The following is a 27,163-nucleotide window of genomic DNA, read 5'->3' on the forward strand; positions in this document are numbered from 1 at the left end:
CCCAGCCAGTCGCCCCTGATTGCCCCCTCCACCCATCCTGATTGGGGTTGGGGACAGCCAGCCAACTGCCCATGGCCCCTCCCCCTGGCCAGCCCGGCCTGATCAGCCCCAATTGGGGTGGGCTGGCCGGACCCCATCTGTGCACGAATTTGTGCACCAAGCTCTGGTATAATGTTATAAAGTACTGTTACCTCAATAAAAACAAATTAAAAATAAAATAAATAAAATTAAAAATTGAAATTATACATAGTATCTTCTCTGACCATAAGTGAATAAAACTAGAAATCAATAAAAGCAAGAAGGAAACTGTCAAACAGTTGAAACCTAAACAACACACTTATTCATAAATTAAAAGAATGTCACCACAAAAGAAAAAAACACACTGAACTAATTGAAAATGAAAGTACAATATATTAAAATTTGTCTTGAAATTGAATATTAGTATATTGCTATAGTAATCAAGCCTGCATGATTCTGGTGGGAGGATAGACAAATCGATCAACAGGACAGGATGGAGAGCCCTTTAATAGACCCATACGATAAGTCTCACTGGTCTGTGACAAAGGCATAAAAGTAATTTGATGGTGTTATGCCCAGATTTCAGGATCCCCAAGAACCCACATCAGGGAGCCAGTCCGATGCAATAGCATAAGAGTCTTTATTCGAGCTAGCTCAGCTCCCCCACCTTGTCGACACAGTGACAGGAAGCAGAGAGAGAGAGAACTCTGTGTGGAGAGGGGTTTTATAGGGGGTTGGAGTAAGGGGAGGAGAAAGGGCTGTGGCCTTGCCGATTGGCCAGGCGCAAGTCGGTGTCTTGTTCCTGGGTGTGGCTAGCAGAGGCTTAGACTTCCGGGAAGGAGCTCCTTGCCAAGCACATGGCCAAGGTAAGATGGAGCACTTACCCTGGGGCAAGATGGAGGGCGTAGCCCTTACCCTGGGGCAAGATGGAGGGCGTGGCCCTCACGCTTTCATTCCCCCCTTTGTCTTGGAACTTCTGGCTCAAATGGATGAAACATATAGTTTTTTCCATATATGGTGCTGGGGCAATTGAATATCTATAGGCAAAGAAAAACGAATCTCAACTAAAACTTCATTCCTATATAAAAATTAGCTCAAATTTGACCATACATTTAAATGTAAAACCATGAAACATTTAGAAGTTAACCTAAGAGAACACCTATGGAACCTAGGGCTTGGTGAGGAATTTGTAGACATGACAAGAAAAAATTGATTAATTAAAGTTTATCCAAATAAAAAACTTTTATGAAATACTTTGTTACTAGGATGAAAATACAAGCTTTAGACTTGGAGAAAATATCTGTGAAACACATATCTGACAAAGGACTCATATCTAGGGTTTTATAGAGGACTCACGGAACTCAGCACTAAATTAAACAAACAATTGGAATGGATACCAAGGAACATGTCATAAAAGAGAATATACAGTTGGCAAACATGCACATGAAAATATTCAATATCATAGCCAGTAGGGCCATGCATATTTACACCACAATATTTGTATGCATCTATTAGAATAGAGAAAAGTAAAAATAGTGACAATACCAAAAGACAATGAGGATGCAAAGGCACTGGTTCTCTCATACACTGATTGCTAGGGTATAATTAAATATTATGCCCACTCTGGAAATCAGTTTGGAAGTTTCTGTTTAAAAAAAAAAATGATAAGTTTATTACCATATGAACCAGCGATTGCACTCCTGGGCATTTATCCCAGAGAAAATGGGTTTGGCAGTGCAATATTGTGATTTATAAGAATTATATTTCTTACATATATTTGATCTTTATCCAGGGTTCCTGGCTCACAGCTCCCACACCCCTTGGTATTTCCTAAGTGATGAGAGCAACAATGGTGTCTCTTGTTATGTTAATGAGATGACTTTTGGATCCCACCAGAGGTTGGGGGCTAATTGCCAAAGGGAGCCAACCATGTGGTAGGAGGAGTAGAATTTTCAGTCCTACCCCCTGATTTCCTGGGAAGAGAAAGGAACTTGAGATTGAATCAATTGCCAGAGACTTGGTCATCTTGGCAATGTAATGCAGCCACCATAAAAACTCAAAAGGAAGGCTCATAGTCCTCCCTCCCCCTTTATTTTTCTGAGAACTTCCAGTTGGAGAATGTTTTCACTGCCCCAAGTGCCACAGAAACAGGAATTTTAGGGGTGAAAAATAGAGGTTTTGGGAAATTTTAGAAATTTTGGAAATTAAGGGGACCATGGAGGAAGCACAGGGCTGCAGAGCAGCAAAAGGTATATTTTCCATAGACTAGGGGAGCTGAAAAGCTGCATCAGGTACATTTCCATAGAATGAGAGAGCTGGGAACAGCAAAAGGTCTATATTTACAAAATAAAGAGAAGGAAGCCCTTCATCCAGAAGGAGAAGAAGAAAGCCCAAAAGGAATCCTATATAATAAAAAGCTAATATGGAATTCAACTGAACAAAGAATGACCAGTCAATATGATGTGCACTGACCACCAGGGTGCAGACCCTCAACGCAGAAGCTGCCCCCTGGTGGTCAGTGCGCTCCCACCCGGGGAGCGCCGCTCAGCCAGAAGCGGGGTTCACGACTGGCAAGTGCAACAGTGGTGGCGGGAGCCTCTCCTGCCTCCGTGGCAGTCAGATATCCCCCGAGGGCTCCCAGACTGTGAGAGGGCGCAGGCCAGGCTGAGGGGAACCCTCCCCCCTGCAAGTGCATGAATTTCGTGCACCAGGCCTCTAGTAGGAAAATAATAAGGAAGGAGGGGGTGCCACAATGATAGAACCAATGGCAGAACCTCTTATGTTTAAGACCTCACCCTAGCCTGGCGGGCATGGCTCAGTGGTTGAGCACCAGCCTATGAACCAGGAGGTCATGGTTTGATTCCAGGTCAGGGCATATGTCCAGGTTGTGGGCAATGATTCTCCCTCTCCCTTCCTCTCTGAAATCAATAAAAATGTATTTAAAAAAATAAGGCCTCACCCTTTATATCATTTTATCTGATTCTTTACTTATATTCTTTAACATCCTTTATAATAAATCAGCAGTCTTGTAAATAAACCAATTTTTTGAGTTCTGTGAGCCATCCTAGCATATTCATGAACTTTAGGAGGGGTCATGGGAACTTCCAATTTATGGCCTGTTGGTCAGAAGTACATGTAACAATGCAGGCTTTTACTGGTATCAGAAGAAAAGGGAAGTCTGTGGGACTGAGCCCTTTACCTATTGAATCAGATACTGTCTCGGGTTAGGTAGTGTCAGAATTGAGTTGAATTCTCGGACAGCCTGTGGCGTCCCAGAAATGTTTGTTAGTGTGGGAAGCACACGGTACTGGGAACACCAATTCAGATAGTCAGCAGGTAGCAGCTTTCATATGTCAGCTCCTTTGCTCAGCACATCTTTCTTACGCAGGATGCATTAATTGGACAGTCTGAGGAATTTTAACAGGTATAAGGGGCATCTTACCTTTTCACTTATGCCTTTGAAGCTATGGGCAAGAATAGGAAGCTATAGGAAGTTGTTGCACCTGAATGGCCAGAAACGGGGGGAAACCATGACCAGCTTCCCAGCTGGCTCAGGCAGCAGTTGCTGCTGTTGAGCTGGAGAAGACAGAGCACAGCCAGCCCAGAGAACTCCCATCTCCTGAAGCCTGTCCACAGGCACTATTGCTGCTGGAAGAAAACAGGCTTCCTTCTCCCTCCATAGTACAAAGTGTGGTTAATGCACCTGAATGTTAGAGCCAAAGTGTATCCAGATCCCTGATGACAAAGGGTCTGCAAATGCATTACTCACTTCTGGCCACTGAAATAGAGGCTCTTAGGTGCCATGGGTTGGAGATGGGCTCCAACAATCCACAGGAGTTAACTACTCAGTCCATCCCTTTACTATTCAGCCTTCACGCACTCCTTTTATTGATATTTAATTTTATAAACAATACAAATAAAAGCCTCGTCATGATTCTGCATTAAAAAGCAGCCATACCATCCCACAGAGGAGGAAATATTCAGTTATTACACTCAGGATTTCTGGGTGATGTCTTTATTGTTACAGAATTTACCAGACGACCGAAAAATACGCAGGAGTACTGGAGACACAGGAAAAACCCATTTATTTTCAGATGTTTCGCATGTACTAGTACAAGACTCAGGAGAGACTGTTTCTCTCCAAATCCTGAGCAAACCAATATGGAGCAAGCTTTCCCTTTATACCCTTTTGGTTTCTTTGTCGCCCAAATATGGATGGCACTTCCGGACCTTTCATGGGCTTTGCAAAAAGCCCTGTGTGTTGGGATGGGGGCCGTGAGACCACACCTAAAGGCCTGGCCTGGTGCCAGCACTGATGATAACATCTGGGGTTGTGTATTGTTCATGGTTTATGGCCTCTGTAAAATGGGAGTAATACTTAGGTAAACAGGTCTTGCAAGATCAGATAATTAAGGAAGGGGCAGTGACTGGACCATTGATGGCAAACCTTTTGAGCTCAGCGTGTCAGCATTTTGAAAAACCCTAACTTAACTCTGGTGCCGTGTCACATATAGAAATTTTTTGATATTTGCAACCATAGTAAAACAAAGACTTATATTTTTGATATTTATTTTATATATTTAAATGCCATTTAACAAAGAAAAATCAACCAAAAAATGAGTTCATAGGTTCGCCATCACAGGACTAGACTATAGGCTAACAGGAATGTGCATTAGGTTACTGGCACAGATTCAGATTTCTAGCCCCCCAAAAATGTCTCATTTCCCCATCATTATAGCACTCCAGATTTAGGATTTGGTAACCTATAAAATAAAAGGCAAAGTATGGCTCATGACCTATACCGAACGACAGGAGAGCAGAAAGTGCAGGAAAATTCTCACTTGGAGAAAGGAAGGATGACAGATACATGGTCAAACCTGGCCCAAAACAATCATAAAATTCTGCAAGGTAGAAATTGTAAAGGTCTTCCCTGGCACCGGGAGATGTTTCTTGATCAACTCTGGTTCTACTTTACAGGAGGAAAATACTCTAGTGTTCTACATGCTCCTGTTTGCTCTCAGGGGGTTCTTCCTTACCCATTAGTTTTTTCTGGAACATCTAATATGCACATGGGCCAGGTACAATTTTTTAGTCTCTATACTTCTTGTTGGTTCAAGTTTGGTAGTCCAAGTTTGGGGGCTTAAGAATGTTGTGAAGCTCATAAAGTTCCAGACTTTCTCAGGCTCCACCGGCGGGTCTCATGTGCAATACATTTCTTTCCCCTCAAACTCACTGGGCTCATAATGTATTTGTTTTTGGTCCGTTACACTTGTGAGTAACCACACAAAGCACAGCAGAGGCTGCCTGTGTCTGTGGTACTGTCTCAGCATGGAGTACCCCACCCTGTGCAAGCATCTGTAGGCCTTTGCTTGAGGACTTGTTCTTGGCCTTGTGTGTGAAACAGATTTTAAAAATGCCAGTTAATGACCTCCGGAGCAGATGGGACTGAGCTTACGTAACCCAGCTTCCCGTCCCTCCAGTTGGATCACTCTGAGGTGTGCTTGCACCATTGCCCAAAGCTCCCCAGCAGACTGAGCCCTGAGCCTAATGCCCACAGCTACAACCTCCTTGGTAATGCCTACTTTTCTGACTTCTTTAATTTTTCTCTTTCTCTTACTCCTTCTTTCTGACTCTCCCCATATTCCCTCTCTATTTTTTTTCCTCTCAAACCTCATAGTCTGTTCTGGAGGATGTAATTTAAGGTACATATTTTTCAATCTTTTTATATTTCTTTGCTTCCACGATGCAAACAAATACCTTTGAGCTAAATAGAAACTGTGTTGAGGACATCAGAAACCATAGGCTTGGATGGAAAAGCAATATGATCATTGTGTAGGGTAGTCCTTCTGTTTGGCTAATTCTTAATGGGCCTTTATTTTGTAACCTTTTTCAGATAAATCTCCTACTCTTTAGGGTACAGAAGTAATTGGTTCGTATTCTAAGAGTCAATTTTTGAACTCTCACCATTTCTGATTGCAAAACAGCTATTTTCCATGAATTCAATTATATCTTTACAAAGAATTCAGCATTAGTCTCTACTACTAATATTCTTACTCTTTCTAACTAAAAATTCTAAAAATACAAGCTGTCTTGGAAGCAAATAAGATCCTTTCTAATTTAGACCACATAACTGATTTATCAAAAAAAAATTGTCATGGCATGGAAAGGGTTATCAGATTTTTAGTTATTCACTTACCATCTGTTTCCTAACTGCTAAGCAAATGCCATATATTTGGATTTTGGTAGCACCAGACTTGTGACCTCTATATTAGTTATGGTGGCTAAGCTCCTATAGCATAAGAACTAACAGTAATTTAGTGATTTAAATAAAATGAAAGGTTCCTTTACGAAGGGAGAGGGAGAGAGAGAGAGAAACATCGATGTGAGAGGGAAACAACAATTAACTGCCTCCCATACTTGGCCCTATTGGAGATCGAACCCGCAACCTGGGTGTGTGCCCTGAGTAGGAATGGAACCCACCACCTTTTTGTGTACAGTCCAGTGCTCCAACGAACTGAGCCACACTGGCCAGGGCCAAAAAGGTTTAATTAATAAAATTATTTAAAAGATTAATTTTAACAATGTTTTTTATATTGGATGTTAGATTTTAGAAATATAGATTAAAGCATAATTTTGAAACATTAATATTTATGAGAGTAATGAATTCTTTAATTCTTAATTCTTTCCTAATCATATTTTCTTGACCAACTATGTTTGCTATGAATGCTCAAATTGATATCTTTATTTTTATGTGGTTTCAGAACTATTGATAAAAAGTGAAAGAAAATAATTTTTCCAGAGTTACTCTCTTTGTATGGATGTACATTTATTTTATGTATGTTCATGCATTTTCAATGTTTACATGGTTCAATAAATAGCAATCTCTGAATAAATGCAAAAGGAAATTAAGGCCATTAGAAGAACTTTGCATAAACAAAACAAAACCAGGAAAAGATCACATACATATGATTATAGTAACCCATTTACAAAAAAAATGGGATTGTGTTGCTTTGATAAAATGTATATGGGTATATTTATTATGTGGTGTCATTTAGTACGGTAACTTTCTCTGCTGAAGATAGGCCATTATCTGTTTGCCTGCAGCATTGCGGATGCTAATGCTGGGGAGTCAGATGATGCATCTGAATGTGACAAGGTTTATCTGCAACTAAAACTAGAATAAAGTCAGAAAGTAGGAGACATTACTGTCTCAAACAGTTTTAGGTTTTCATTTAACAACGTAAAATTAAGCCACGTTATTTAAAAATGTCCGTTAGATAAATAACACATCTTACTTGCAGAGCAAGTGGAAAACTGTTAGTTCACTGAGGAAGTGTCATTCTGGGTGAAGCATCATTTTAGTGCATCATAAAAACATTTTCTCTCAACATATTCTTTCCTAGAGCATTTAAGTGGAACAGTGCATTCAGTGAATTAAGGTGAACAACACAGTGGAAAACTTTGAGTTGTAATTGTTATTCTGCAATCAGTATGGGGTTCTTTAAGAGATTTGCACACGTGCTTGTTCTAAGACAGATTTGAGCATTTTAATTAACTGCATCCCAATTTCTATTTAAAGGTAGAGGGCTCCTATGTGGAAACAAGAGGTTCTTGCCATTACATAACATCATATAAATAATTTGTTTTTTAGAACCGCTTGGAAAATCAGGAAAAGTCTGCTCTCCTACGTTTCTGTCCTGGGCCAATCTGGTTATTCTCTCTAAGATAACCCCATTATTTACAGCAATTTTACTCTATGTTATATTTAGCTAACAATATGACACACAGCCAGGATTTAGGAAAGCTGTCGGCCCAAAATAGCATAAATCTAATTAAAATTCTAAGTAGAGTCTTTCGAATTTCATTTTGATGCCACATTACTTCAGGGGGACAGTGGCTCTGAGAACATTTATTTTTAAATAGAATTTTTAATTTTTAGGTCCTATTTTTGCCTCAGCAGAATTATTATTTTAGTTGCTAAAAAAACCTTTTTTCTCATTAAAAAAGGAAATTTAGTTAAGATCTTGTTATAGAGTTTCAATTTTCTTCTTTTGGATTTTGTTATCTAATTGATTTTCCTATTAGTTTATAACTATTTGATGTTGAGAAAAAAATTTCTTTTTTCCATAACCAAGACATTCCTTCAAAATGGGCAGGGAATAATTGCCTAACTTCTCTGCTTATCCTCATACTTTTTGAACTCATTTAATGAAGGGCCTCTGTTCTTTCTAAAGTCTCTAAGATGACTTGTGCAGTACATTGCATATCACAGGGTCTTAAACGTTTGTAGGAGTATTTTGTGAAAAACATTTGACAGGGATTTTTTTTATCTGCATAAAATACAGAATTACACACACTTCCTCCTTTATATACACAGCACATTTTCGAAGACAGTAAGTTAATGAGAAAGATCTCTTTATAGCTGAGTGAAAACCATGATATGATTACATTTTAAATTTCTTAAGAACAGATACCACGCTTTGATCATAGTCACATTCTTAGAGAATGTAGTGTAGTATTCTAATGAAAATTGGTGTTAAGCAAATATTTCCTCCTGAATTAATGAAAACAAAAAGAATATTATAGACAAGTTTCCCAGTTTATATTGACTCTCTTTTCTGAGGATCGATATTTAGGGTTTAAAATTGTTGTAGCAAATCGACCCCAAAATGCCAATGGTTTATTAACAGATGCTTTTTAGTGCCCAAGTAAGAGCCTAGTTTGGGCATTTATACCTCTAGACCGCTATCTGCCTCACAGTGATTCTGGAAGCTGGGTTTCTTCCTTCTGGAAGCTTTGGCACTTCCTAGGGCCTCCACCATCTCTGCACCCACCAGCAGAAGATAGAGTGTGGGGAAGTCACACCACTTTGCAATCGCCTATAACAGTCAGACGCTCCTCATGACTAGCGCTACTGACCAGGACTAATACATGGCCATACCTCCATGCAAGGGAGAAAGAGGTAGAAGGGGAATTTTAAGCAGAAGGAATTAAAATCAAAGCAAGAAGGAGCAATAGTGTCTGGGGTAGCCCAAGAATGGGGATTTGTCTACCATGTCTTCACTATCATATGATAGAAAGTGTATAATAGGAACAGGAACGGAAAGATAGGTAAAACTAAAGTGGGAAGAACCTTGAAAAGGGGGTGGAGGGATGTTTCTGGATCTACATTTTAAAAGAAAATATTTATGTGTAGCCCTGTGCGGGATTGGGATCATGAGTATGGATGAGCTTTAGGGAACTAGGAAGTTAAGATAAGTTTGTATACAGGGCACATCAAGTAGTTCCTCATGTTTTTCAAAACAGTTAAGATGTAAAATTTGTGTACAGGGCACATCAAGTAGTTCCTCATGTTTTTCAAAAATATTTTATTGATTTTGAAGAGGAAGGGAGAGGGAGTGAGAGATAGAAACATCAATGATGAGAGAAAATCATTGATTGACTGCTTCCTACACACCGCCCCACACAGGGGATGAAGCCTGCAACCTGGGCATGTGCCCTAACTGGGAATTGAACCCTGACCTCCTGGTTCAGAGGTTGATGATCAACCGCTGAGCCACACCGGCTGGGCTCCTCATGTATTTTGTAAATGGTGGAAGGAGGAGGTGGGCATGTCCTTGTGTCTGAAAGCGAGGCTTAGTGCAGCATAAACACTCCCAGCTGGGAGAACAGAGGTATCGGAAGGCCATGACTGTCCCAAGCTAAACTGGACAGTTTATTATTGTTATCAGTGTCCTGTCTAGATCTTTGTAGCTACATGATAATCTAAAGAAGTTGGGTTCATCTATAAGCTAAAGCATCACTAGAATGTACCTTTTTTATAAAGTAGAAAATTTATGCCAAATAAATGCAGTTATAACTATTAATATGAAGCATTTATTACTCTTAGTATGGTTTCGCCATTAAAAAGTTAACGATGGTCATAAAGGCACTCTTTTATAGAGTCCTGGTTCTCTTCAGGAAAAAGGTATAAAAATAGTGAGAATGAAGCTGCACATTAGACATAAAAGAATTTGACTGCCAGGTACTATCTAGAATATAATGGTCCCTGTTCACAAAAATATAATTAACAGTACTTCATTTTCTAGCATGACCTAATATTAAAAACTACCTTTACTTTGTTGTTTGGATAATTGGATAATCAATATTAGTGATAGCAATAAGTCATCTGAGTTGATTTTTTATTTATTTTGTCAGCAACATAACGTAGTGGCAAGAAAAAGTGGAAGCTTGCTTTCTGCAGGTACACAGCATTGAGAATGCCAGTTCTGAACAGCCCTTTGCAGCGGAGTAGCACAAGCACCCCCATGGGGGGACATGCATAGTGAAATAGTTTTCCTTTTTATTTGGGATTTTCATGGACGATAAAAATGCTCTCAAGGAATGGCCAGAAAAGCTACATAAATTGAATTACAATGACAAAGTAAAATACCAAATTAATCAGAAAATCTAGATAAAATCCCATTGTTCCATGTAAAGAGACACATCATGATGTTTTTCTATTTCTTGGTTAATTGCAATGGATGCCGTACTCACTGTCAAATCTTAGGAGACTGACAATTAATTTAGAAGAGAATCAGACTCATTTTATTTATGAGTGAAAGAAGCATTTGTACGCTTAATTTGGAACAATACGGCTCTTCTGCAGCACAGGCAACCGTATCATGTGCCGTTTTGAGGTGGAAACGACTTACTGCTCTTCGGTTCCCAGTGACAGGTAAGGTTTGCTTTATCCCTCTTCCCTTCGGGGCGCTCACAGAAAGACTCTGCTCTCTCCCTTGTTGGCAAATGAGCCGGCGCTGGAATGCCTGTTATTGCTACTTTAAAAGTTGTTCTGCAAATTGAGTACACTAAAGAGCTATTTCCAAATAATAGAACATTTCCCAAACTATAAAATGGAGAACAAGTTTTTATTCCTCCAGTAATGCTTGTTAATTTGCTATAGTTAGAGAAAACTTTTAGGCCTGCATATTATTTTTCACAAAAACAAAAACCTTTGAAAACACTCTGTGCTGGCACACTGCTGCCTGGTCCGTAGGGGTGCAAATCAATAAAACCTGTTCAGGGCGTGACTTTACTAATAGCTAAGAAACGTGTTGCGGTGTTTACTCCTCTCAGCAGTCCCATTTCTGTAAGTATAGCTGATTCACCTCCAAAAAGCATGTGCAAGTTTTTAGTGTGGCAGTAATTATAAACATAAAAGATTGGAAATAAAATGAATGTCCGTCAATGTAGGGGACATCGCCAAATGTAAACACACACACACACACACACACACACACACACACACACACACACGCACACACACTTAAGGAATGAAAAAGATTTCTATTGTAGCAATCTGATTGCCATGATAATTTGTAAGTGATCAAAGAAGGGGGTGTAGGATATTGTATATATTGTGTAAAAAAGGAGAAATCAGAATACATACAAAACTAGACATTTACCTGGGTATCATAAACAAGGAATTAATTAAAATGATGGGTAGGGACAGAGTAGATGAGTTTGGAATGGAATTGAGACTTCTCTAAATATGCTTTTAAATAATGGTTTTGACCTTTGGATCATGCAAATGATTTTACTTATACAAAAATTAAGCTAAAGGCAAGAACTACAAAAACAACTGCCAACACTGAAAACGTTAACAACAAAATTAGTACAACATTTTTCGAGTCTAAGGTAGCATGCCCATATTGAACATCAGAGGGGCTTGTGGAATTGCTAATCCTTATTTAGAATTTATTCCTACCACCTTGATATTGAAGCCCTCCATAGGCATTCTTTCTTCACATAAAATTACACATAATCGTTCTCCTGGAACTGAGTTGGCAGGTGATAGTTCTGCCTTTTCTGTGAAGTCCTTAAAAGATGTTTGTTCAGTTTGGTTTTTATTATGAAATGCCTGTGAAAAGAGTTTACCGTGCCCACTGATGTGTTCATAAGCTGTGATGAGCTCAAGTGACTAAATGTATGTTGTGATTGCTTTATTCATAATACACAGAACTTGCCAAAGAGGTCACTGAACAGAAGATAAATACAGACTGATTACAGCACAAACCAGGTGTGCAAATAAACATGATAATCTCATTCTAACGTCCCAGTGCCATGGCTAGGTATCATCTTATCCCTCTTCCGTAGGCAGTTCAGCAATCATCAGTCATCCCAAGCAGGTCATCCAACAGACCCTCTGCCTATGGATGCCTTCATCAAGCCTCTTCTACACTCTGAGACCTACACCTGTCTAACGTCAAATTCAAAAATATCTGGACTGGCATCCCAAGCTCTTGATGTTCTCATTGTGCTTACCTCTCCAACTCCCTGAATGATCCCATTCTCAGGCCTGTCATACTTTCTCTCCCCTGAGTGTCATGCTCATCTTTCCCCCCATGCTCTCCCATTCTACTTTTCCACATGAAAAATCTATTCTTTCTTCTTTCTTTTGATCTTAATAAAATGACCTCATTATTTTTCTAACAATTAACTTGTTCCTTTATCTAAACCATTGTGGTGTGTAATTCAGTTTATAATGTTAAAATATCTTGAAGTATTTTTAAGGTGATGAGTATATTTCAAATTCATCTCCTAAAAAGAGAGAGCACTCCCGCTTCTTCTATTCTCTAAAATGTTTCACATTTTGAAGAATTACATGTTGTTGAATTAATGAACCACTAGAATAGAGTAAAACATCCATTTAAAAAATATTTTATGCTGTTTAGATCTCCATTAATTAGATTAAAACTCCGTGCATATTGAGAAAATTACACAAAAGATTATATAATAAATATAGAAGAGTTCAAATGCAATTAAATTGAGGAAAAATATATGACATTGAGAAAAACATTATTAGTCAGTGAAAAATTAATGCGAATCAGGCTCAGTCCCTGAAGGAAATGTTTGGCTTGGACTAAATATGTAGTCATTTTATTGGGTAGGAGGAAGTGCAAATCCAAGATGAGAAATGGGACAGGAAATCAAGAACTCCCATATGCAAAGACAAATGGAAAATTACGCATATTTTGTTGCTGTAGTCTGGATGTTTGTGCCTCCCCCCTCCAATTTATATGTTGGATTCCTAACCCCCAAGATGTTGGTATTAGAGCTGGGCCTTTGGGAGATGATCAGGTCATGAGGGCTTGCTAGCTCATTTTCTTTTAGTGTCGAATGAATAATATTCCTTTGTCTAGAATGAACCACAGTTTATTTATCCATTCACCTACTGAAGGGCATCTAGTTGCTTCCAAGTTTTGGCAATTATGAATAAAGCTGCTATAAATATCCATATGCAGATTTTTGTGTAGACCTAAGACATTACCTCTCTTATGTAACTCCTGAGGAAAGTGATTGCTGGATGACATGGTAAGAGTATGTTTAGTTTTATATGAAACCACCACAATGTCTTCCAATATCACTGTACCATTTTGCATTCCCACCAGTAATGAATGGGATTTCCTGTTGCTCCACATTCTTGCCAGCATCTAGTGTTGCCACTGTTTTGGATTTTGACTGTTCTAAAAAGTGGATAGTGGCCCTACCTAGTTTGGCTCAGTGAATAGAGCATCAGCCTGTGGACCTAAGGGTCCCGGGTTAGATTCTAGTCAAGGGTATGTACCTAGGTTGTAGGCTCCTCCCTGGCCCATGCCCTGGGGCACTTGCAGGAGGCAACCAATTGATGTGTTCCTCTCACATCGATATTTCTCTCTCTGTCTCTCTCTCTTCCACTCTCTCTAAATCAATGGAAAAATAACCTCTGGTGAGGATTTAAAAAGAGTGTATAGTGAAAGTCGTTGTAGTTTTAATTGGCATTTTCATGATAACATTTAATGTGGCACATTTTTGCATATGCTTATTTGCTGTCTGTGTGTATTTTGATAAGGTGTCTGTTAAGGTATTTGGCCCATTTTTATTCAAGTTTGTTTTCTTATTGTTGAGTTTTAATATCTTTTCTTTTGTATATTTTGGAAAGCAGTCCTTCCTTCATCAGATGTGCCTTTTGCAAATATTTTCTCCCAGTCTATGGCTTGCCTTTGAATTCTATTGACATATTTATTTTTTTTTTACAGAGCAGAAATGCTTAATTTTAAAGTCCAGCTAAGCAATGATGCTTTTCATGGATCATGTCTGTGGTGTTGTATTTAAAAAGACATCATCATACACCATCATCATCATCCCCACTTAGATTTTATAGTTTTGTGTTTACATTTATGTCTATCATTCAGTTTGGATTAAATTTGGTGAAAGATTTAAGGTCTGTGTCTAGATTCATTTCTCCCCAAGTTGATGTTAAGTTATTCCACATCATTTGTTAAAGGGACTATCTCTGAGTTTCCTACATCTGTAGTTTGGTATTGAACATTAATTTGGGGAAATTCTCCTCATTATTGTTTCAGATATTTCTTCTGTATCTTTCTTCTTTTTTTTTCTGGTAGTACTATTATGCAAATGTTACATCTTTTGTAGTTGTGTCATGGTCCTTGGATGGCCGGTTCTGTTTTATAAAGTCATTATTCTCTTTGCTTTTTGATTTTCAAGGATTCTATAGATATATTCTCTAGCTCAGTGATTCTTCCTCCAGCACCGTACAATCTACCAATCTTCTTGTTGGATAGCTGAGTCTTTACTGCAATAGATCATTTGTATACATTGTTTTATTCTAGCAACAAAAGTAATCATGTGTTAATGGGAAGAAAAGAGCAGGTTATTACCTGTCACTAGAACAAAAGTATCACTTCTGGCTGCCATAATATTTCATACTGTGACTTTTTAAAAATCCCTCCAACCAAAGAGTGTCTTCAGAACACTTTATCATATATCATTAAGATACAGGACGCTCTGTAATGGATTAGATTTATGAGATATGGCTTTTTATTACATTTTATCATAAACCAGTAGCTGAATTTTGCATTCCAAATATTTCTAAAAGTTTAATGTATTTTTCAAAAATAAAAGGTTTGAAAGGTTTGAGACCCTTTATTATTTTTATGTATTTAATTCTTCTCTGTTAAGCATGCTTTACTGTGTTTTAATTGTAGAGTCTACCCAGTCAGGCTTCAAATTCCAGCAAAAAAGTAGGTGTTTGAAACTCAGTAAAGATGTGAGTCTTCTAAGTTATATTTCCTCACATGGAAAACGGAGTATAGGATGGTTGTGATGATGATAAAGCACATATACCAGTGATGGCGAAGCTATGACACACGTGTCAGAGGTGACACGCGAACTCATTTTTTTGGTTGATTTTTCTTTGTTAAATGGCATTTAAATATATAAAATAAATGTCAAAAATATAAATCTTTGTTTTACTATGGTTGCAAATATCAAAAAATTTCTATATGTGACACGGCACCAGAGTTAAGTTAGGGTTTTTCAAAATGCTGACACGCCGAGCTCAAAAGGTTCGCCATCGCTGACATATACGCTTACCACATTGCCGCTTAATGTGTTATAGTTATTATTGACATATGTTGTATTTACAGTACCTCAAAAAGTGGCTGGCTCAGCTTGGACATTCAACAAGTACCTATTAAATGAATAAACACACCATCTCCTTTGCCGGCAAAACCTACTCCCCTGGTGTGAGCCACATCTACCATGACCTCTTTTAAAGAAGCTGGACCAATTCGTCCCTTGTCCATTTCTCACCCATTCTTCACACAGCAGCCAAAGTGACATTGTGCAAATGAAAACAGGACCATGTCATTTTCCCCAATCAGTGCCATTCCATACCTTTCATTTTAAGTTTAGAGTAAATTTTTATTGTTTGTCCCGTGACCCACCAGACTGAGTAACTGGGCCGCTTCTCTGAGTGGCCTGGCGCACTGCCCTTCTTGCTGCCTCTACGAGGGCTTTTTCCTCCTCAGACAACATGTTCTCTTCTTTCGCCTGAAATACTCTTCTGGTCACTGTGTGCCTGGCTTCTGCCTGCACTTCCTCCAGCTCTTGCATTAGCACCATTTCCTCAAAGAGACTGTTATTAAGTTCCCATTATTCTGTCTCATACTCTCCTGCTCTTCTCTATCTTATGAATATACATCGTAATGCTTCTCAAGTGCCACTCTGCACCTTTTAAAACACATTGTCTGCCGGTATGGCTGAGGCCTGGGCATTTTTAAAGGACTCTCAGGTGATTTGTTAAACGCCCCTGACCTGGATCGTCAAGTCCAAGCCCCATTGATATAAAAGGCCTTTTAGCATTTCTTCCTCAATTATGTGGGCAGTTTCTCCTCTGGTCATTTCTCCTCTGGTTACTCATTTAATTTTGGCTATTCACATATTCTAGGCACAGGAACTCACTCCCTGCTACTGAAGGTCTCACATTTTTTTCATGCCTGCCAGAATTTTCACTATTATTCCAGATATTTTCCTCTCTAAAAAAATTATGCTTTTTTCAAGTTCAGCTCAGCTGTTAGTATTTTGGTTCTCTCCAGATTTCTGAAAAAGTTAGGTCCTCTCTCACCCTCACATCAATGTCAAAGGTATCATTCATTCTCCAGGAATGAACCCAGGTTTCATGGTGTCAGAAGCTTCTGGAATGTTGCGATCTCTTTAAGATAAAGAATATAGGGCCGGTACAGGGCCGTGGAAGGGACCCATGAAACTGAGAGGCTTTGATTATTTGAGGGCCTGCATGGTAAACACATCCCCACCTCCATGACAGCAGTTCTCACAGATCATTGTTGATTTTCATTCATCGGCATTCCTCACTAGACTGGTTCCTTGCTGGTAGGATTGCTGTCTTATTCTGCAGGTTGCACAAAAGTGGTATAGAGTAGGTTCTCAAAATATTTTAATAAATCACTAGATGACTTCCTGAACCTTCCCACAATGTACCTTTCCTGGAGCAAAAGAAAGCAAATTCAAATTGAAGAAAGAAGGAGTGGCTTCATTCTACCAAATATCCTCTATTGTGTAAAAATTCCATCTTGGTCACTTTCTCATCTTTACTCTGCTTATTACTCCATCCTCACTCTGCCATTGGAAGCATGGTTGACCCCTTTTTAACTTTTATATTTGGCTCACTGGTAGGAAAGTAGTTTGGTTGATACATTTGTGCATCAGAATTACTTGGGAACTGGTTAAAAAGGCCCGGCATCAGATTTTTGAAGTCAGAATCTCTAAGGACAGACCCAGGGATCTGTATTGTTAATAAGCCCCACTTATTAAACACTCCAATATGAGAACTCCTTGCAGTCTTTTGGGCTCACATCTTACCTCTTGTAAGAATACTCACTGAATTTCTAATTTCTCTAATTCACAATGGTAGTACCCTTCGCTAAACCCTTTCCCAGTGATTGTTTGCACTGTTAATAAGATCTATACAACTCAGGAGAAAGCTCCATGGGATAGGATTGTGTAAGTCTTAGCCACCCATCTACCCCAGTACCTGGCACAATTCTTGACTTAAAGTAGGTGCTCATTTTGTTTGGATAAATGAAAAGAGAAGTCACCATTTTCTGGGGGCAGGGAGGATAGAAAACACCATGTGAAAACAGCAAGTCAGTAAAGACACTGGCGAAACATGAAACAACCAAGACTTGCTACAGAACATCTGCTGAGGAAGGAAAAAGGGTGACTATAAAAGGAAATACATTTTACTTCGGCTAAGAAAAGGCATGAAGACTAAAGAAAATGATAGAGAGGGAGCAGGAGGCATCATTTTATGCCCTTTTCAGATAAAAAACTTGAATCCAAAAGTGCAAGAGAACTGGATTTCTGAGTCAAAAGATGGATCCAATTATGCCAATATGTTTATTCAGATTTATGATGGCAAAGGGAAACTGGCCTTTAAACCTTTATATTTCTGCTCTATTGAAAATGCAACCCACAGGTCAATAACATTAACTAACACTTTGATCGTCTAACAAATTTGGGTTGTATTTGATTGACCTATAATGTTAGCTGGAAACTATGAGAAGCTACATTGTATTATCCATTTTTCAGTGTCTGGCAGCACTCATTATAGATTGGGCAGAGTCAGAAGAGTGGATTGAATTTCAAAAACATTTTGTGGTATCCATGAAGCCTTGGTAACTACTTTGACAAAGGTCTGCAGGTGCCTCTCACCAAGAACAGGAATCGAGTTGCACATACGTCTCCTAAATACTGATCCACACACTAATTTCATATTGTCAAGTGTTTCTGTTGGTAAGAAACATAAGGATACAATGATTGATGGAAATTTAAGAACGTAGACATATTAGAAGAAACAAAACCAGCCAATTATTTATGTTAACAAACTACAAAAGCCCAGGATAAGAAAATCATGTTCAGATATTTGCAGTACTAGATATGAATTCTATGGGAGTAAACAAAAGTGATAAATCACACTTCAAATAGCAATTTTCAAATGTCCTTATGTAATTTATTTTTATAAACTTGATAGAGTATTTTTCAAATCTTCATGAATCATTTTAGAGAAGTGATTTCAGGGGAAGGGAAGAGATATGTGGTAGTAAAATGGCAGAGAACTACAGGTATTAAATCCCTCTCAGGCAACAATGTCAGCCAGCTTCTGTTCTTTTTAGCTTAACGGGCCAAACACCCTGGTGAAAATAATGGGTAACATATGAATGCAGTCAAAATGTGGTCTCCCCACCTATTATGAAGTTAGGCTTTGCATACTCCTCCCTGATGCATCCCTAGGGTCTACTTTAGGTGGTGATGCATACAATAGTTAAATGCTCAATAAAATATGTATTGATCTGAAGCCAACTTTTATAAGAGGGGCACAGACAATTTTGAGTCTGGGTTTGTTTGGAGAATATTTTTTTAAAAGCGTTTATTCTCTATAAAAATTATTTAAGTGAATACGAGAGGGTTTCTTCAGTTCTGGTACTGCATACAACTTGGGCTTTGTTCTTCCAGTAATCAGGAAACCTCCGACTTACACATGAGTTTTACCCAAAAAATTTGAATGTACTATTTTTACCATTGCATGTTCATTAGTGCATTTTATCAGTTCAACACAGTAAGTATTCATTACTTGTATATTATACCTATCTAAATATTATGTAAATTTCAAAGATGAAATTTAGACACCAAGAGTTCAGCAAATGGTGAAGGGAACACGTGTGTAGAGAAATTATTTCAATATTAGGCTGATGGCCAGATACGGTAAAGTGGAAGACAAACAACAAGTTCTTTTAGGTAAGATATATATTTTTTTTAAATAATTTTATTTATTTCAGAGAGGAAGGGAGAGAGAAATAGAAACATCAATGATGAGAGAGAATCATTGATTGGCTGCCTCCTGCACACCCCACACCAGGGATTGAGTTTGCAACCTGGGCATGTGCCCTGACTGGGAATTGAACTGTGACCTCCTGGTTCATAGTTGACACTCAACCACTGAGGCATGCTGGCTGGGCTTAGATAAGATATTAATTCTAATTTGTGGAACCAAATTGTATGAGTAGTAAAATTATAGGACATAGTAAACAAAGCAACTTAGTAAATTTAAAAATCTAATATAATAGCATTTGAAATATAAGAATATGTTTAATTACTTAAAGAGAAAAGCTTTGAGATAGATGAACCATTTTCTGAGTGTTCTGGAGGGTAATTTTGGGATGCTTTTAAGTGAGCAAGAATTGAACTGATGATTTAAAGATTTTTGAACCCATTTCTTGTCTATGCTCTAAGGTCAAGGATAAGAGCAATGTCTCATTGTTCTAACTTCTTTCACAGCATCTGGCTCAGGACTTCAGTTTCGACCAATATTAATTGAACAGTGTGCTTTGGGCTTGCTGCTAACACCTTATATTTGTAAACTATGGTTGCTTCAAAATCACATGAAGGTGGCATGGGAGTGGCAGGTTTAAATGTTTTCAAACACCTAGTGTTACATAAGTAGGTGATTATGAATATTTATCCCATATGTTTTAACTAAATAAAGAAGAATAACCCTTGTGTTTTAAAACTAGAGTAGCACCCTACCCCCTAATTCAAGGTTTCACTTTCTGCGTGGTTTCACCTTCAACTGAGGACTGAAAATATTAAATGAAAAATTCCAGTAATAAACAATTCACAAGTTTTAAATTGTACACTGTTCTGAGTAGTGTGATGAAATTTGGGTCAGCCCATCCTGTCCCTCTCAGGTGAATCATCTCTTTGCCTAGCATATCCAGGCTGTATATGCTACTTGTCCATTAGTCACTTAGCCATCTTGATGCTTAGATCGACTATCACTCTATCACAGAGCTGGTGTTCCAGGAACCCTAGTCTATATTATAAAAGGCTTGTGGTCCTAAGCTTTAAGGACCAAAGACTGGCATGGGTGGGCGGGGCCACACAATTTCACATGCTGGGCTTCTCATAATAAAGTTCCCAAAGTGCTGGAAGCCAATTCCAGCATGACAGCAGGGCTGAATCTAGAGTGGCTAAAGGCATTTCCCCAAACCTGAAAAGGATGCATTAAATTGATTGTTTGCTGCCAGACAGCTCAGGGCATCTTAATCTACATGTTATTGTCTCCTACTGGCCAAACACCTGAACAGCCATAGGCTAATTCTTCCAATCTGACAATGGACTCTGTAATGAAACCTGACCCTTTGAAGTGTATATCTCTGCCTCTCCTTAGGACAAATTTTGTTAATAAAAAGCATGGAGTCCTGAGACTAGGAGATCTTAGGTTCTTTAACTAGGGTACTCTGACCCCCAAATGCCTTTCAAAATTATGCTTTGTCTCCGGACTCTAAGTTACACACAGCCCTTTTTCCAGATTGCTGAACCCTTCTTAATGCCTGAACAAGAACTCCGGCACCAAAGTTTAAGAGAAGTGACTCGCAATTCAGATATGCCAAAGAGAAGCTGTATGTAGAGTTTGGTTCTCTTCATGGTTTCAGACATCCACTGGGGGTCTTGGAAAGTAAGTCCTGGGGACTACTGTACCTAATTCCAGTTTTTAGAAGTGCCTAGAAATTGTACTCATTTTACCAGTTAGTAAATAATATTTCCCTCATCTTATTAACATTCTGTGCATACATACTTTGACCAGATCCATTTCCACTTTTACTTTTCAAGTCAAATTAATAAATTTTGTATACTCCACTATGGAAACCACTTCATTCGTTATATATTTTAAAAATTCATATTCTATTTAAATATTTCATGTAGGAAATTTAAAAAGCTAGTGCTAGCTGGGTACTATATAAAGCAGGTAGTTTCTATATGGTTCTCCAAATTGTAGAGTATTTGTCATCATAAAGTTTATCCTCATGATGGGAAACGGGGTCTAATTTGGGCTTCACAAATTCATGCCACCTTTTTGATCTATGTACTCAGTTAGCAAACAAACACCAGAGCAGTGTGTTCATCTACTTGGGAGGCTTCACCAGGATCTTTTCCAGCCAACAGGCTGTGCTTCCCTGCAGTACAATGGAGCCTGTAGGCCCTGATAACTGGAAAATTATCCATACATTTTCTACGTACCAGACTAATCGTTGCCGAGGGGAAAATTGTGCGCCTACTTTGGCATTATCAGTCTGATAAGTTTAAATGGAAAAAATGCTTTTCAATTTTCCCCATAATCACCGAAGCTGACATTTTAATCTAAATACTATCCTTATCGTCAGCATGGCATTTCAGGGCTGCTCCCTCATGTTGTTATAATTGCCCCCCCACTTTGGTAAAATGCCCTCGTACTACTGTGCTAAAGAGCAAAGGGCCAATTCAATATTTACATCAAAGGGTTTGCTCAATAAGTTTCAGTGTAATAAATGTAAACAAGAAGAAAATGCATTTTTGCATATCATACATATCTTCTGAAAGTCACTAGAAAAAATTATATTAATGTTGATATTGATACGTCCATTGTATCTTTCATGTAATATTTCATTTAGTTTCACATAAATGTCCCAGGTGAATACAACTATTCCAGGTTGAGGTTTATATTTTGGAAAAAAAATTCAGAGAATTCAAAGCATGTAAATTTGATAGATTTATTGCCACTGCAGCAGCAAATACCTTCTGGTATTTTCTTACAGACAGAGGCTCAATGGGCCAAATGAGGAGAAGCAGAAGTTTGGCACAGGTTCTTGCCCTGGTTTAAGCTTATTTGGTATTCAATTCCTGCTGCTAATCTTTACCTGCACTATGCATTGTTGTTTATGGAGCTGCCATATCCATTTCTCTTGGCTACAGAACTGTGGCTATAATTTCTGAATTATTCCAGAAGTTCTTCTACTTGAGAACATGTGCACTATTACTCCTGTGAAAACCGCACCTCTTTGGACACTGTTATTGCTTCTAGCTAAAATAATAGGGAGCGTGGATATGTTTAGGTGTAAGAATTGAGGAAATGTGTTTCACTTAGTAAAGACCTCCTCAGCAGTCTAGTGGAAATCAGTGATTGTTTTATTAAGGTCTTTCCTCAGTGGAATTACTTGACCTATTGAACATGGAGGTATCTTTCACTCCTTGCATTTTTGTTCAGGAAAGTAGCACCAGTATTCCTTGCAGTTATGTGGGGAAATAATAGCAGGAGCTCTGCTCTCCTGCAAAGAATCCACCAAGTAGAGCCTGGGTAGGTTCAATATGTCAATCAATTTGTATCATTCCTTTGTTGAGGACACTTCAAGGATTCCCTTTGCTGGTAGAGTAAAATCCAGATGTCTTCTCAGGTCCATAAGGCTCTAAATAATTCAGCCTTTGCCTTCTTCACCAACATCATTTTTATCATTCTTCTGCCACTCACTTATCCAGCCAGGCTATTTTTGTTTTTGTTGCTCTTTGTCATCCTAGTGCTTTCAGTTGCTTTTTCTGATTGAAATTGCCCTCCCTGATATTTAGAAAACTGGTTTATTCCATTGTTTTACATTTTACTTCAAATGGTAGTTCCTTAAACAGGTCATTATTCACACACAAAAATGCGCCCCCCCCACCATCCCTTTAGCAACTCTGTTTCTCTTTATCATCTATATATATAAAAGCCTGAGCGACTGTCCGACCATTCAACTGTTTGACCAGTAGCTATTATGCACACTGATCACCAGGGGGCAGACGCTCAACACACAGGCATGGAAACATGGGACAGACTGATGAATCTCAGAGGGAAGGGGGGAGGGTGGGAAGAGATTAACCAAAGATCTTATATGCATACTAGTGGTCCGGAGCATGGATTCGTGCACCAGTGAGGTCCCTTGGCTTGGCCTGTGGGAATCAGGCTGAAACTGGCAGTCCAACATCCCTCGAGGGGTCCCAGATTGCGAGAGGGCACAGGCCAGGCCGAGGGACCCCACTGGTGCACGAATCTGTGCACCAGGCCTCTAGTGTTTAATATTCTTCATAGCATTTAACACTATCTATAGTAATATGTAGGTATTTGTGTAATTTATCTTTCCCTTAAACTCTTGAACATGAGCCCCATCAGAGTAGAGACTATCTGTCATATACATTTCTCTACCTCCAATGTCTAAAAACAGGGTTTGGCCCTAGAGTAGGTACCCAGAAAATTTTGTTAAAAAAGAGACAAAAACAAACAAACAAAAATGAACAAACCCACAATCTACTTCTTGTAAATGCTTTTCTTGAGAAGACTAAAACAAAAGGAATCCATTTAAGTGATTCAAACTAACTTTTGCACATTAGGACTGTAAAAATTATCCATCTTCTGAAACCCCTAGATGTAAGTTTGTTGGCATCCCCGAATCTTTAAAAAAACATTTTATGCATTGCCTTTAATAATGTGATATGTTTCCATTGGAAAACTTGTTTGGACCATTGTAGCGAGTTTTGACTGATAATCGCCTGCAGTGAATGGCTAGTTTGGCTTCCAGTCAAGGAGCAGACAATAAAAGGAGCCAATTTAACTTTCAAGATTCTGGTCATGGAGCAAAGGAGTTGGGTAAAGAGCTGTTCTTCCAGCTCTCTGTGCCAAGACAGATGGTGAGGGAGGGAAGTAGGTTATAGAGCACTCAGTGAAGAGGGCTTTCTCACAGAGGCTCAACGCTGCCCAATTCTACAGGCCTGTTGGACTTTTTTGTATTGGTTTTCAATGGATATGGTCCTTTCTTGGGGCTGCATTCATCAGCTACAGTCTGCTCTTCTTAGAGTGTTGACTTATTTGTATATTTATTTAGAAACAAAATAGAAAACAAGTTATAGTTGCTTAGTTAATATAGCATTTTAAAGTGCACTGGGCTTATTTTTTCTCAAAGGACTCAGAAAGTTGATCCCAATACCTGTTACAATGAATGGTCCTCATAAAAAAACAACAACAGAGAATAAATCAACAATATCCCATTTCCATTTGATTGCTGATCAGATTGTCTAGCTAAAGAAAATAAGTTAGCACAAAGTCTTAGGTACAGAACAGGTTTTCTACTAGCATGCATTTTCTCCTAGCCAAAAGCAATTCACTGCATTTACAGTGTGTGCCAGCTTCTGTGGAAACTTTATTTATTTCTTGTCTCACTATCCTGTTGCATCTCTTCCCACCTACACATGTGCACTCCTTGGGATCTACTTGTTGCCCCTGTTCTTTCTCTTTTATGTGTTTCATCTCAGCACCTTGTCCACTTACATGGTTTCCAATCACCTCTTAGAGTGTAACTCAGACTATGTCTTCTTCCTTGATCTCTCTGCTGAATTCCAATCTTGTATTCTATGTACTTTCTACATTTTGATATTTATCAATTTATCATTTATTCTGAAAATCATCTGCCTGTTCATATTATGTTATTTTTATAACCTCAAGTACAGTAAACTTACTTTTTTGTGATATAAAGTCTCTAAATTTAAGATCATATATGTATGAGGAGAGTAGCCTAAGGTTTCTGGTCTACCACCTATTTCCACCACCATGACAGGATTGATAATGCCTGGTTTACTAACTTATTACTGACCTACCCATTTATTTATATCACTTCTTACCTCAGGAATTAGCATAACTGCTAGGATCAAATAAAAAGACAACATAATTTCTATTAGTGGGTAAATTTGCAGAAATGTTTTTTAATATATTTTAAAAATTGATTTTAGAAAGGAAGGGAGAGGGAGAGAGTGGTAGAAATATTGAAGATGAGAATCACTGATCAGCTGCCTCCTGCTGCCTCCTGCATGCCTCCTACTGGGAACCTAGCCCAGAACCCGGGCAGTGGCCTGGCCAGGAATCGAACCAGTGACATACTAGGTCATAGGTCAACACTCAACCACTGAGCAACATCAGCCAGGCTGCAGAAATGGTTTTATAATAAAATACCATTTTCATTTTTAATAAAATTTAAACTCATTACTTAAATGAAAACAAGATGTTTATTTGAAGCGTAATGGTAAACATTTTCACATTTATTAAGCACATATTTTTCACATAAACAAATGAATGCAGATACATACCTACACCCATCTAAAAAAATATGTCAGCATTTCCCAGATTCTTTTAGAATTGCTCTAGAAGGTCTTTGTTAAGTACCTTATTTCCTTCTTCCTTCCTCTCACCTCCCTTTATTCTTTTCTTCCTTTCCTTTTTTCCTTACTTTTCTTCTTTCCTTTGTTTATACATCTAAGAAGTTTGCTCAGATCTCTGTTTACTTAACTGCCCATTTTTAATCATTGACTTAAGTGGCATTTTTGTTGTCACCTTAATATGACTGATTTGAGGATTCAGAACTTTAATTTGCTAAATCCCCCCAAATTTTTAATTTTTCTTCACTAAAATGTGTCTTTTATAATATGAGCCTTCAAGGTTTCAAGAACACGTTATAAAAACATTGTTCTATAATTAACAAAAATATAAACAATATTTAAAGAATGATTTTTATTATAAAAGCATCCATGAGTCAGTCTTGTAAAAATTTTTGACTAACTTTGAAACATCACCCTTTAAGCAGTCGTATGTCCATGTTATTTCAATTATATCTGAAGTTTATTGAGAATTTCTAGTTTGGAATATTTCCCTTCCAAAAATTACTGGCTTACATAAAAAAGCGGTATTTGTAATATTAATCTGGTTACCTCCTGTAGGCTAATGTTAATTTAATATTTGGCAAACACACTTGGCTGAAGCACATTTCTCAAGCTAATAAATTCCACCTGAGGAATGTGCCACAGAACTTATGGTGACTAAATAGACAGGCAATCTTCCCATGCTGTTATCTGATATCTTCTCAGGATATAACTCCCTGATACTCCTGCTTTGGTTATCATTAATATGTTACTTCTATTTATTTTAGCATCGGTTAATTCCTAGATTTTTGGATTTCACAGTTCAGTAAAATTTCACAGCAAAAATTGGGATACCAACACAAGGTTATCTGATTTTTAATTTTTAAATTTATATAATAAAAGTTAAATTAAATAAATTCCTCTCACCTAATGTCATAATCAACATCAATTATCTATCTATCTTTATCTTTTTAATTTTACTATGGACTGGAAAACCATTGACATGATTGGGAAGAGGAAACTCTTATCTGCTTTATTTTACATTTATAATTAAAAAAACTTTCTCACTAGCTGAATCTTGGTTATTCTTCTAACAATGTCCTACTTTTGTTCTTCCATGAGAAACTTCTTCTATCCTACCACTTTGCGGAATTCTTCTCCATGGTGCCTCTCATAGTTACACTTGGACAGATTTTACAAACAATCTTAATTGGAACTAATTTACCACTAAGTGAGAAAATCTTGGTATATCTGAAACATAAAAAACAGATAAAATTGACATAAATAGGTAACAAAGAAGTCTGATGGAATGCAATGTTTCAGAAATATTTATTTCTTTGGCTTACATTGTACATGCTAGTATATTCAAAATATATGTCCAGGTGAATGAGATTGAAAACTTTGGTCATTCCAATTTTCTTCAGTTTGTGTTAAGAAGACCAGTGTACCAGGATCATGTGGGAATCTATATATATAAAGAGCCAGGGTCTGTAACATCCAAAATGACTGGACGGACGACCAAACACCAGGCTAAGGAGCTGAGGGAGCGGGAGCTGTGGGCCCAAACGACCAAAGGACCAGTCTGGCTCTCACAGCATGGCGGGGTGGGGCTGCGGAGGCTGAGGAGCCTCACAGGGCGGGGGCTGTGAGCGTGGAGGTTCACTGGGCAGGGGCCATGGAGGTGGAGGAGTGACACTGGGCAGCAGACATGGCCCTGATTGTTGCAGCTAGGCCTAGGGAACCCACACGATTTAATCATGTGCAGGGCTTC

General features: G+C 38.3%; 1 long non-coding RNA gene across 3 annotated transcripts in view; it reads left to right on the forward strand.

Moving 5' to 3' along the window:
* LOC106725736 overlaps window positions 1–27,163 on the forward strand; it is a 63,595-nt gene that overhangs the window by 24,322 nt on the left and 12,110 nt on the right. The window contains exon 3 of one of the 3 annotated variants that reach the window (XR_001361670.1): window positions 15,048–15,083. The exons of 1 other annotated variant lie outside the window; for it this stretch is intronic. This is a non-coding gene — a long non-coding RNA (uncharacterized LOC106725736). Of the gene's footprint in view, window positions 1–4,995; window positions 5,019–15,047; window positions 15,084–27,163 lie in introns of those variants that run through there. One more of the 3 variants, XR_001361668.1, reaches the window with a different exon arrangement.

The sequence above is a fragment of the Myotis brandtii genome, unplaced genomic scaffold (genome assembly GCF_000412655.1).
Source record: "Myotis brandtii unplaced genomic scaffold, ASM41265v1 scaffold185, whole genome shotgun sequence".
Lineage (NCBI taxonomy): Eukaryota > Metazoa > Chordata > Mammalia > Chiroptera > Vespertilionidae > Myotis > Myotis brandtii.